The sequence below is a fragment of the Camelus bactrianus genome, chromosome X (genome assembly GCF_048773025.1).
Source record: "Camelus bactrianus isolate YW-2024 breed Bactrian camel chromosome X, ASM4877302v1, whole genome shotgun sequence".
In the NCBI taxonomy this organism is placed as follows: Eukaryota; Metazoa; Chordata; class Mammalia; order Artiodactyla; family Camelidae; genus Camelus; species Camelus bactrianus.
Window position 1 is genome coordinate 56,360,916 of NC_133575.1, and position 13,949 is coordinate 56,374,864.

At 33.5% G+C, this 13,949-nt stretch overlaps 1 protein-coding gene across 2 annotated transcripts in view; it reads right to left on the reverse strand.

The window, feature by feature from the left end:
* FAAH2 (fatty acid amide hydrolase 2) overlaps window positions 1–13,949 on the reverse strand; it is a 191,875-nt gene that overhangs the window by 44,650 nt on the left and 133,276 nt on the right. The window lies entirely within an intron of this gene.

The following is a 13,949-nucleotide window of genomic DNA, read 5'->3' on the forward strand; positions in this document are numbered from 1 at the left end:
ATTATTTGGAGGGCCAGGATTAAGGATAAAGAAATGATTCTAAAAATAGCAAGACAAAAGCAAAGAGTTAGTTACAAAGGAACCCCAATAAAGCTTTCAGGTGATTTTTCTACACAAGCAATACAGACCAAATGATCATTTCAATATATGCAGAAAAAGCATTTGAAAAAATTCAATACCCATTAATGATAAAAAAAACCCTTACAAAATGAGTATAGAGGGAAGATATCTCAACATAATAAAATTTATGGCAACCCTATGGCCAGCATAGTACTCAGTGGTGAAAAAATGAAAACCTCCCCACTAAAATCTGGGACAAGAAAGGCTGTCCACTCTCACCATTTCTATTCAACATAGTCTTGGAAGTACTAGCCACAGCAATCAGGCAAGAAAAAGAATAAAAGGGATCCAAATTGGAAAAGAAGAGGTAAAATTGTCACTGTATGCAGACCACATGATACTATATATAGAAAACCCTAAATGTGCCACACAAAAACTACTAGAACTAATCAACGAATTTGGAAAGGTAGCAGGATACAAGAATAATGTACGAAAATCACTTGCATTTCTTTTCCCTAACGATAAATACACAGGAAAAGAAAATAAAGAAACAATCCCCTTTAAAATAGCACCCAAAGTAATAAAATACCTAAGAATAAATCTAACCAAAGAGGTGGAAGACTTATACATGTAGAACTACAAAACATTCATCAAGGAAATTGGAAAAGACATAAAAAGGGAAAGATTTCCCATGCTTCTAGATTGGAAGAAACAATATTGTTAAAATTGTCATACTACCCAAGGCAATCTGCAGCTTTAACACAATCCCTATCAAATTACCCAGGACATATTTCACAAAACAAGAATAAATCACAGTAAAATATATATAGAATCACAAAAGAGCCAAAATTGCCAAAGTATTACTGAAGAAAGAATGAACCTGGAGGACTAACCCTCCCAGACTTCAGACAATAATATAGAGCTACAGAAATCAAAACAGAATGGTATTGGTACAAAAACAGACATATGGATCAATGGAACAGAATAGAGAGCCCAGAAATGAACCAGCAAAATTTGATCAATTAAAATGTGACAAAGGAGTTAAGACCATACAGTGGAATAGAGACAGTCTCTTTGGCAACTGGTATTGGGAAAACTGCACAGCAGCATGCACAGCAGCATGGAAATCAATGAAGTTAGAATACTGCCTCACACCATACACAAAAATAAACTCAAAATGGATTAAACCCTTAAACATAAGGCAAGACACAATAAAATTCCTAGAAGAAAACATGGATAAAACATGTCGCATACATCTCAGCTATGTTTTCTTAGGGCAGTCTACTTAAGTTATAGAAATAAAAGCAAAAATCAATCTATGAGACCTAAATAAACTTACAAGCTTTTGCACAGCAAAAGAAACCATAAGCAAACCAAAAAAGTCAACAAACAGAATGGGAAAATTGTGCTGAACACTGGAATTTGACACAACATTGTAAAATGATTATAAATCAATAAAAAATGTTAAAAAAAATAAAAAATATTAAAAAAACAGAATGGGAAAAATACTTGCAAAAAATGAAACTGACAAGGGCTTGATTTCCAGAATATACAAACAGCTTATATGACTTAATAAGAAACAAACAAACAAACAAACAACCCAATCCAAAAATGGGCAGAAGACCTAAATAAGCAATTCTCCAATGAACACATATGAATGACCTTTAGGCATATGAAAAATGCTCAATATCAGCAATTATCCAAAAAATGCAAATCAAAATTACAATGAGGTATCACCTCACACCAGCCAGTATGGCCATCATTCAAAAGTCCACAAATGATAAATGCTGGAGAGGGTGTGGAGGAAATGGAACCCTCCTGCACTTTTGGTGGGAACACAGTTTGGTGAAGCCATTGTGGAAAACAGTCTAGAGGTTTCTCAAAAGATTTAAAATACTTAACATATGATCCAGCAATCCTACTCCTAGGCATATATCCAAAGGGAAACTTAATTCAAAAAGCCACCTGCACCCCAATGTTCATAGCAGCAATATTTACAATAGCCAAGACATGGAAACAACAGAAATGTCATCAGCTGATGACTGGACAAAGAAGTTGTGTTATATTTATACAATGGAATAATATTCATACATAAAAAATGACAACATAATGCCACTTGCAGCAACATGGATGTCCCTGGAGAATGTCATTCTAAGTGAAGTTAGTCAGAAAGAGAAAGAAAATTACCATATCATATCACTCATATGTGGAATCTAAATAAAAAAGAAGACAAATGAACTTAAATATAAAACAGAAACAGACTCACAGATATAGAATACAAACTTTGTCAGAGAGGAGTCGGGTGGGAAGGGACAGACTGGGAGTTAGAGATTTATAGATACTGACATGTATATATAGAATAGATAAACAAGTTCATACTGTATACCACAGGGAAATATATTCAAGATTTTGTAGTAGCTCATGGTGAAATGAAGATGAAAATAAATATATGTATACTCATGTATGACTGAAAAATTTTGCTGTATACCAGAAATTGACACAACATAGTAAACTAACTGTAATTCAATAAAAATTAACTAAAAATAGGGTTATCATATGATTCAGCAATCACACTCCTGAGCATATATCTGAGAAAATACAGAAGTCTTATTTAAAAAGTTACATGCACCCTAATGTTCATAGCAGCACTGTTTTCAATAGTCAAGACATGGAAGAAAACTAAATGTCCATTGACAGAAGACTGGATAAAAAAAGTTGTGGTCTATCTATCTATCTGTCTATCTCCTCCATTAAAAAATGAAATAATGTCATTTTCATGGATAAAGCTAGAGATTATCATACTAAGTGAAATAAATCAGACAGAGAAAGATAAGTAGCATATGATATCACTTGTATGTGAAATCTAATAAATGATATCAATGTACTTATTTACAAAACAAATAGACTCACAGACATAGAAAACAAACTTATGGTTACCGGGGGAAAGATGGGGGAGGGATCAATAGCACAGGGAACCATTTTCAATATCTTGTAATAACCTGTAACGAATAATTATCTTAAAAGTATATATATATACTTTTATATATATATATATGCAGTACTATGTTGTACTAATAATATAGAACTTCAATCTTGATGTATTTGCCTTCAATGCACAAATTTATCTGCCAAAAACACTATCCATGGACTTACAATGTGCTTTATTTGATATCATGTTATCTGACATAGGATTGCTTCTGATGAAGAAACATTTTACAGCAAATAAAATGAAGCAATGGCCATGCTTTTTGAAATCACTGGCCTTACCATATTCTCAACCGTAATGGACTGAATTGTGTTCTTGTCAAAGTACCTGTGCTGAATCTGTCATGCCCAGTGTAGCTGTATCTGGAAATAGGATCTTTATGAGGGGATTAAGGTTAATGAGGCCATAAGTGTAGGGCAGTAATCCAATAGGAGTGTGGCCTTATAAGGAGTGTGGGGTGTGTGTGTGTGTGAGAGAGAGAGAGATCTGCCATGTGAGAAGTGCAGTGAAAAAGCAACTGTCTATAAGCCAGAAAGAGTCCTCAGCAGAACTTGACCATGCTGCCACATTGATCTCAGATTTACAGCCTCCAGACTTAGAAAAAATAAATTTCTGTTGCTTAAGCCACCCAAGCTATGGAATTTTTTTATGGAACCTGAAACTGACTAGTACTCCCAATATCCTGAAACATTTGGCTTGATAAAATAGTGAAATTACCTTTTGGAGACTCAGTTACAGTGCAAGCCATGTGGCAAGACATTGTAAGGCTAGGACTCACATACATCTCAGCTATGTTTTCCTAGGGCAGTCTACTTAAGCTATAGAAATAAAAGCAAAAATCAACCTATGAGACCTAAATAAACTTACAAGCTTTTGCACAGCAAAAGAAACCATAAGCAAAACAAAAAATCAGGAAACAGAATGGGAAAAAAATACTTGCAAAAAATGAAACTGAAAGGGCTTGGTTTCCAGAATATATAAACAGCTTATATGACTTAATAAGAAAAAACAAACAAATAAACAATCCAAGGTTTCCAGGGGTCTGTATATGCTCTGTGTCAGTCTCCAGTATATGGTGCTATTCCTCCCATAGCCAGAATTAATGGGCCCAGTAATCAAAGAGTAGAAAGGAAGTGGCCAACACTTACTACTACCCATAGTAATCTACTAGCACAGTTTTTGTTTGCTGTTCTCCAACCTTGTACTCTGTTGGATTAAACGTCTTAACTTCAAAGGTCCCTTCACCAGGTTATGAACAAAATCAGCTGTGGTGCTTGCTGAAGGCAAAGGGAATGAAGAAGGTAGTTATAAACACCAACTACCATCATGTGACCTGTTACAGAAATGACAACCATAATTGCCATGAGGATTTTTCTTTTTTTAATAAACACGCTTTTGTGTAATTAAGCAAATATCTATTTTTCTTCCCTTTATCATCACTTTCCATGTATCATATAATTATTGACTTTACAAGATAGTATTTAAGTATTGTTAATTTTTCATCATACTATTCAAGTTAAAAAAAAAAATCCAGGGGTAAATATCTTCCATGGACTTTGCATTCTCTTCTAGGGAAATAGTACATTTTCAGTTCTATGCAGAATAGTTGTATCACGTTATGTCAAAACATGACCTTGTTAGTGTCTTTGGAGATTAAGTAGGGTTTAAGGAGATGTATATGACATGTAATTTTTAAGCTAGGTGAAATAAGTCAGATGCAGAAAGACAAATACTGCACGATCCATTTATAAGTGGAATCTAAAAGAGATCAACTCATAAAAGCAGAGAATAAAATGGTGGTTGTCAGAGGCTTGTGAAGTAAGGGAAATAGAGAGATGTAGCACAGAGGGTACAAGTATTCAGTTATAAAGGATGAATAAGTTCTGGAGATCTAATGTATAGCATGTTGACTATAGTATACTTGAAATTTACTGAGAGTTGACTTTAAGTGTTCTCACCACACACACAAAGAGGCAACTATGTGAGGAGATAGATATGTTACTTAAGTTGATTGTGGCAATCATTTCACAATCTATGCAAATACTAAAACATCATGTTGTGTGCTTTAAATATATACAATTTTTCTTTGTCAATTTTACCTCAATAAAGCCAGGGGAAAAGTTAGGTAGATTTTATCATGGAAAAAATAATAAAGGCTAATTTTGTATGTCAGCTTGGCTAGGCCAAGGTACTCAGATATTTGGACAAGTACCAGTCTAAATGTCGCTGTGAAGATACATTTTAGACAGTACTTTTTAAATTAGTTGATCTTGAGTAAAGTTTGTTATCTTCCATCATGCGAGTGGGCTTCATCCAAATAGTTGAAGGCTCCAGACAAGGCTGAGAGACCTCAAAGAAGAGGGAATTCTACCTCCTGAATGCTTTCATCTCTAGCTGCAACGTCAACCCTTCCCTGGGTCTCCGGCCTGCTTGTGTGTTCTACAGTATTCAGATCTGCCATACCCCACAACTGCATGAGCCAGCCAATTACTTTAAATACAAAATATGTTCCTCTAGAGGACTCTAATGCAGCCACTTTGAAAACCAGTTTACAGTCAGCAGTCTCGCACAAAGTTAAGTATATTGAAGACAAAACTTATGTCCATACAAAAAGCTACACAAGAATTTTTATAGCAGCTTTGTTCACATATGCCAATACCTTAAAGTAACCAAGATGCCTTTCACTAGGTGAATGGATAAATAAATGCAGTACATCTTTACAATACAATATTATTTGGGAATTAAAAACAATGAGCTATCAAGCCATAAAAAGACACAAAGGAGCAATAAATGCATATTAACAAGTGAAAGAAGTCAGTTTGAAAAGGGTACATACTGCATGATTCCAAGTATATGACATTCTTAAAAAGGTAAAACTGTAACGAAAGCAAAAACATCAATGGTTTCCATAGGGAGTGTACAGAGGAGAGGAAAAATAGGTGAAGGATAGAGGAGATTTAGAGTGGTGAAACTATTCTGTATGAAACTCTAATGCTGTATACAGGCCATTACGCATTTCTCAAAACCTAGAGAAACCTTGCAAAACAAACAGTGAACAATAATGCCAACTATGGACTTTAGCTAATAATAAATTATCAGGACATCAGCTGTGAAAATGTACCACTCTTATGCAAGATTATTTTTTTAACATTTTTTATTGATTTATAATAACTTTACAATTTTACAATGTTGTGTCAAATTCACTGTAGAGCACAATTTTTCAGTTACACATGAACATATATATTCATTGTCACATTTTTTTCTCTGTGAGCTACCATAAGATCATATATATATTTCCCTGTGCTATACAGTATAAGCTTGTTTATCTAATCTACATTTTGAAATCTCAGTCTGTCCCTTCCCACCCCCAAACTCCGTGGCAAATACAAGTTTGTATTCTATGTCTATGAGTCTGTTTTTGTTTGGTATTAATGCTTCGTTTGTTTGCTTGTTTACTTTTTAATTTAGATTCCACATATGAGCGATCTCATATGGTATTTTTCCTTCTATTTCTGGCTTACTTAGAATGACATTAACCAGTAACATCCATGTTGCTGCAAATGGCGTTATGTTGTCGGTTTTTATGGCTGAATAGTATTCCATTGTATAAATATACCACTTCTTCTTTATCCAGTCATCTGTTGATGGACATTTAGGCTGTTTCAATGTCTTGGCTATTGTAAATAGTGCTGCTATGAACATTGGGGTGCAGGTGTCATCCTGAAGTAGGGTTCCTTCTGGATATAAGCCCAGGAGATGGACTTCTGGGTCATATGGTAAGTCTATTCCTAGTCTTTTGAGGAATTTCCATACTGTTTTCCATAGTGGCTGCCCCAAACTGCATTCCCACCAGCAGTGTAGGAGGGTTTGCCTTTCTCCACAGCCTTTCCACCATTTGTCATTTATAGATTTTTGAATGATGGCCATTCTGACCGGTGGGAGGTGTTACCTCATTGTAGTTTTGATTTGCATTTCTCTGATAATTAGTGATATTGAGCATTTTTTCATGTGGCTATTGATCATTTGTATGTCTTCCTTGGAGAATTGCTTGTTTAGGTCTTTTGCCCATGTTTGGATTGGGTTGTTTGGTTGTTTCTTATTAAGTCGTATGAGCTGCTTATATATTCTGCAGATCAAGCCTTTGTCGGTTTCATTTACAAAAATTTTCTCCCATTCCATAAGTTGTCTTTTTGTTTTACTTATGGTTTCCTTTGCTGTGTAGAAGCTTGTAAGATTCATTAGGCCCCATTTGTTTATTCTTGCTTCTATTTCTATTGCTTGAGTACACTGTTCTAAGAGAATATTTTTCATATGAATGTCAGATAATGTTTTGCCTATGTTTTCTTCCAGGAGGTTTATTGTATCTTGTCTTATTTTTAAGTATTTGATACATTTTGAGTTTATTTTGGTGTATGGTGTAAGGGAGTGTTCTAGCTTCATTGCTTTGCATGCTGCTGTCCAGTTTTCCCAACACCATTTGCTGAAGAGAATGTCTTTATTCCAATGTATATTCTTGATTCCTTTCTCAAAGATTAGTTGACCAAAAGTTTGTGGGTTCATTTCTCAGCTCTCTATTCTGTTCCATTGGTCTATATGTCTCTTTTTTTTTTGTATCAATACCATGCTGTCTTGATGACTGTAGCTCTATAGTATTGTCTGAAATCTGGGAGAGTTATTCCTCCAGCCTCTTTCTTTCTCTTCAGTAATGCTTTGGCAATTCTAGGTCTTTGATGGTTCCATATAAATTTTATTATGATTTGTTCTAATTCTGTGAAATATGTCCTGGGTAATTTGATAGAGGTTGCATTAAGTCTGTAGATCGCCTTGGGCAGTGTGACCATTTTAACAATACTGAGTCTTCCAATCCAGTAGCATGGGATATCATTCCATTTTTTAAGTCTTTTTTAATTTCTTTCATCAATGGTTTATAGTTTTCTGTGTATAATTCTTTCACCTCCTGGTTAGATATATTCCTATGAATTTTATTACTTTGAGTGCTATTTTATAGGGGATTGTTTCTTTACTTTCTTTTTCTGTTGATTCATCATTAGTGTAAAGAAATGCAACTGATTTTTGAACGTTAATCTTGTAACCTGCTACCTTGCTGAATTTTTTGATCAGCTCTAGTAGTTTTTGTGTGGACCTTTCAGGATTTTCTATATATAGTAACATGTCGTAAGCATATAGTGACACTTTTACCTCTTCTTTTCCAATTTGGATCCTTTTTATCTCTCTCTTTTGCCTGATTGCTGTGGCTAGGACTTCCATGACTACATTGAATAAGAATGGTGATAATGGGCATCCTTGTCTTGTCCCAGATTTTAGTGGGAAGCTTTTGAGTTTCTCACCGTTGAGTACTATGCTGGCTGTAGGTTTGCCATATATAGCTTTTATTATGTTGAGACATGTTCCTTCTATACCCAGTTTGGTGAGATTTTTTATCATAAATGGGTGTTGAAATTTGTCAAAAGCTTTTTTTTCATCTTGAGATGATCATGTGGTTTTTGTCCTTACTTTTGTGGATTTGATGTATTACATTGATTGATTGCATATGCTGATGCACCCTTATGTCCCTGGGATGAAACCCACTTGGCATGATGTATAATCTTTCTTATGTGCTGTTGGATTCGATTTGCTAATATTTGGGGGAAGATTTCTGTATCTATGTTCTTCAGTAATATTGGTCTATAATTCTCTTTTTTGGTGTTGTCTTTGCCTGGTTTTGGTATCAGGGTGATGGTGTCTTCATAGAAAGAGTTTGGGGGTGTTCCCTCCTTTTCATTCTTCTGGAAGAGTTTGAGACGGACTGGTATGTCTTCATCTATCTGTGTTTGGTAGAATTCCCCAGTGAAGCCATCTGGTCCTGGAGTTTTATTTGTATGGAGGTTTTTTTTAATGCTATTTTGATTTCATTTCTAGTGATCAGTTTGTTCAAGTTGTCAGTTTCTTCTTGATTCAGTCTTGGTGGACTGTATGTTTCCAGAAATTTGTCCATCTCCTCTAGGTTATCCATTTTGGTCCCATGAAGTTTTTCATAATATTCAGTATGATATTCGGTATTTCTCTTTTATTTGTTGTAATTTCTCCACTTTCCTTTCTTATTTTGCTGATTTGTGCTCTCTCTTTTTTCTTCTTTTTGAGTTTGGCAAGAAATTTGTCGATTTTATTTACTTTTTCTAAAAACCAGCTTTTCATTTGATTGATATTTCTTATGGTTTTTTAATCTCTATTTTATTTATTTCCTCCCTGATCTTTATTATTTCTTTCCTCCTGCTGCTTGTTGTGGTTTTTTGCTCTTCTTTTTTCTAAGTCTTTTATCTGGTGGGTTAGATTATTTAATTGAGACAGTTCTTATTTTTTGAGGAAGGCCTGTATCACTATAAACTTCCCTCTTAGCACTGACTTTGCTGTGTCCCATAATTTTGTATGATTGTGTTTTCATTTTTATTTGTCTCAAGGTATTTTTTTTTAATTTCAACTTTTATTTCATCTTTGATCAAGTGGTTTTTTAATGGCATGTTGTTTAATCTCTATGTTGAGTTTTCCTTTGTGCCCAAATACATGATCAATCCTAGAAAATGTTCCTTGTGCACTTGAAAAGAATGTATATCCTATTTTGGGGGGGTATAATGCTCTGAAAATATCCACCAAATCTAGTTTTTCTATTGTAGTATTTAATTTCTCTGTTGCCTTATTTATTTTCTGCCTGTAATATTTGTCTAGTGATGTTAATGTGGTGTTAAAATCTCCTACTATGATTATATTCCCATCAATATCCCCTTTTATCTCTGTTAGTAGTTGTTTTATGTGCTTAGGTGCTCCTATATTGGGTGCATATGTATTAATGAGTGTAATATCCTCATCTTGTATTGCTTCTTTAATCATTATATAATGCCCTTCTTTATCTTTCTTTATGGCCTTTGTTTTAAAGTCTATTTTGTCTGAAATCAGTACTGCTACACCTGCTTTTTTGGCTTTTCCATTTGTATGGAATATTCCTTGCCATCGTTTCACTCTCAATCTATATGTTTCCTTCTTCCTAAATTTGGTCTGTTTAATGCAGCATATTAAAGGTTCTTGTTTTATTATCACACCTGCCAATCTGTCTTTTGACTGGAGCATTTTGTCTATTGACATTTACAGTAATTAATGTGTGTTTATTGACATTTTAAATTACTTTTTGCTGTTCATTTGGTATTTCCTCTTTGTTCCTTTCTTCTTCCTTTTGTGGTTTGGTAATTTTCCTTCTTGTGAATCCCTTGTAAGTTTTTGGCTTGTGTTTACCCTTTTTTGTAAGTCTATTAGCCCATTACTCTATCTCAAACCCATCCAACCAAGTACAAAATATTAAACAAATAAAGAAATAATATATTTTATATTTTCTTCCCTCCCTTTCCTACTCTTAATGATTTAGATGTCTCCTTTTACAATTTTGGGGTTATTTTATTTGTAATTCATGAGTTATCACCTTTCCTTTTGTGAGTTTCTCATTTCTGTAGCATCCTGCTGCTTTTCTATTTAGGGTATACCTTTCAATATTTCTTTTAACATATGTTTAGTGTTGCTAAACTCTTTTAGTTTTTGCATGTCTGTGAAATTCTTTATCTCTCCTTCTATCCTAAAGGATAGCCTTGTTGGATCAAGTATCCTAGTCTGCATCTTTTTTATACTCAGGACTTTGAATATATCTTACCACTCCCCTTTGACCTGTAGTGTTTGTGTACAGCAATCAGCTGAGAGCCTTGTTGGGGTTCCCTTGTAACTCACTCTTTGCTTTTCTCTTACTGCCTCTAGGCTCCTTTCTTTATCCTTGACTCTGGCCATCTTCATTATGATATGTCTTTGTGTGGGTTTGTTTGGGTTCTTCCTGTTTGAGACCCTCTGAATTTCTTCTACTTGGATATCTGATTCCTTCCTTATGCTTGGGAAGTTTTCAGTCTGATTTCTTCAAATACCTTTTCAATCTCCTTTGATCTTTCTTCCCCTTCTGGGACCCCTATTATGTGAAGATTGGCGTGCTTTACATTATCCCATAGGTCCCTTTTGCTATTTTCATTTGTTTTTACTTGTTTATCTCACAGTTCTTTTGATTGGGTGCTTTCTGTTGTCCTGTTTTTAGGTCACTTATTCTTTCCTCTGCATTATCTAGTCTGCTTTGCATAGCCTTTAGATCAGTTCTCATCTCAGTCAATGAGTTTACCAATTCTACTTGGCTCTTCCTTATAGCTTCAATTTCACTTTTGACATATTTTATATCTGTAAACACTATGTCTTTTAGTTCCTTCAGTACTTTGTTCACTGCTTTTTTGAAATCTTGATGTAGTAGGCTATCAATGTCTATTTCATTCATCATTCTTTCAGGGGATTTCTCTTGTTCTCTTAATTGGGATTGGTTTCTCTGCTTCTTCATCTTGCTCATATCTCTCTAGCACTGTGGCTTATGGAGTATCAGTTATCTATTTTTGCCCTTAAGGAGTTTTTTTTTATTTATCTACCTATTGCCTATGTAGGAATAAAACTGAAAAAAAAGTGAGAGAGAGAAAGAGAATTTTAAAGAAGGGAGAAAAAATGGTTTGAAAACAGTGTATAATCAATCCTGGAAGAGCAATATGAATCAAACTAGCATTCGAGTTCAGACGTCTTTTTAAAAACCCTTTAAGAAAATGGAAAAAAAATTATTAAAAAACAATATTTGAAACCTATGTATAATCAATAACAGGAGATTAAAACCAAAAGAAATGAATATGAAATCAGGTAGTTTTTTTAATTATAATGATACAACTACATTAAAAGAAAAAAATTGAAGGGATTAAAATTATAAGCATTTACAATTGTTTAGAAAGTGAAAATTTAAAAAGTAATAGAAAACAGAACAGATAAAAAGAGATAAAATAGAGAATTTTTTAAAAGGGAGAAAAAAGTTTGAAAACACTGTATAACCTATTATAGAAGAGCAATTTGAATCAGACTAGTAATCGAGTTAAGACGTATTTTTTAAAAAACCCTTAAAGAAATGGGAAAAAGATAAAAAAAAATTTTGAATCCTCTATGTAATGAATAACAGGAGATCAAAACAAAAAGAAATGAAAATGAAATCTGGTGGGTTTTTAACAATAATAATAATATAACTATTTTAAAAGAAAATTTAAAAAGAATTAAAACTAAAAGAATATACAATTGTTTAGAAAGTAGAAATTAAAAAGGTAATAGAAAATAGAACATAGAAAAAAAGATATAAATAAAGAGAGACTTTTTTAAAAAGGGAGGAAAACGGTTTGTAAACAGTGTATAATGGGTAATAGGAGATCAAGTTGAAGCAGAACAGCAATCGGGTTGAGACGTCTCTTTAAAACTTTTAAAAAAGGAGAAAAGAGGAAAATAATATATTTGAAACCTTTGTATAATCAATAGCAGGAGATCAAACCAATAGAAATAAAAATGACATGATATGGATTTTTTAAATAATAATAATAACATTAAAACAAAATTTTTAAAGGGATTAAAACTGGGAGGATATTTAATTGTTTAAAAAGTAAAAATTAAAAAGGTATTAGAAAATAGAACAGGTAAAACAGATATAAAAAAGGGGGCTCTTTCTATGCAAGATTTAATACCAGAGGAAACTGTGTAGGGAAATGGGAACAAATGTGAACACCCTGTATTATCTGCTTAATTTTGTATAAATATACAACTTTTCTAAAAATAAATCTATTAATAAAAAAATTTGACAACAAATGCCTTTGCCTCCTTTCTTATAAAATAGATAAAAATAATACCTCCCTGAAAGTGTTGCTGTGAAAAAAGAAATGATACAAGGTCTGAGCCATAAAATATCCTCAACAAAGTTTGATGCCCTAATCTCTTCCTTTTCCTTCACAACCTAGGAAGAGTTAAATACCAAAGACAGTTAGCAGATATTGAGGTTATGCCTAGAAAATCAAAACAGTTCTCTGTTTTTATTGAACCTGGAGGTGGCTAAAGTTTAAATTGCTTCATTAAGTTCTTAATTTTAGGGAAATATTTAAATAAATTACACCATTGCAAAACTCTAGAATATGATACCCTTGTTTATTCTGGTAGAGGATAAGCATCATTTTCTCAACTTGCATAAGAAAATTACCAATTTGATCTTACTTGATATGAAATATGTCCTCCCCATCCCCAAACATTGTATTTTGTTGCAAAGTCTTTGGAAAGGTGAAGGTGGGACACACTCTCATCACTACCACTCCCAATCATGTGCAATAATGTGGTTTTTTCACTGAATTCCACCTTACTCAGATACACACAACATTCACTCTCATCTTCCTCAATATGGCAAAAAAAGATAAATGGAATATAAACAAACCACTGCATGGAATGAAGAATTACTTCATAAGACAGCATGCCTGCAGTTTTAGAAACCTCTTTGTGACTGATGTAGATTTGTGATGTGCATAGGTACATCAAAAATATGAGACAGTAGTTGTAATTCTACAGGCTTGAGGCGTAATTACCAAAAAATCCAAGCTATAAATCTAGGTTTCTTCTTTCATTCAATTTAGAATCCTTAGTAAAGTTTTATATTCCTCAGGTAGGTCCTGTGTCTTTAGTTTTGGTGACCCTAGGTACTTGGTGTACTTTTCTGTTTCTTTTTGGTTTTGTCTTCCACATTTTACTTTCTAACTGGTTTTTACTGATAAATATGTTAGCTATGGTTTTCCTCACATTCATCTTATAACATACTTTTGTTAAACTCCTTTATTCTAAGAGATTTTTAATAATGCCAGTCAAGTATGCCAATATACTCATATCTTAATTTACAAATAATAGTTTATCTTCTTTTTCCATAGTTATACTTGTTATAACTTTTCATTCAGGTACACCCTATATATTATAATAGTGATAGTTGCCATGCTTATTG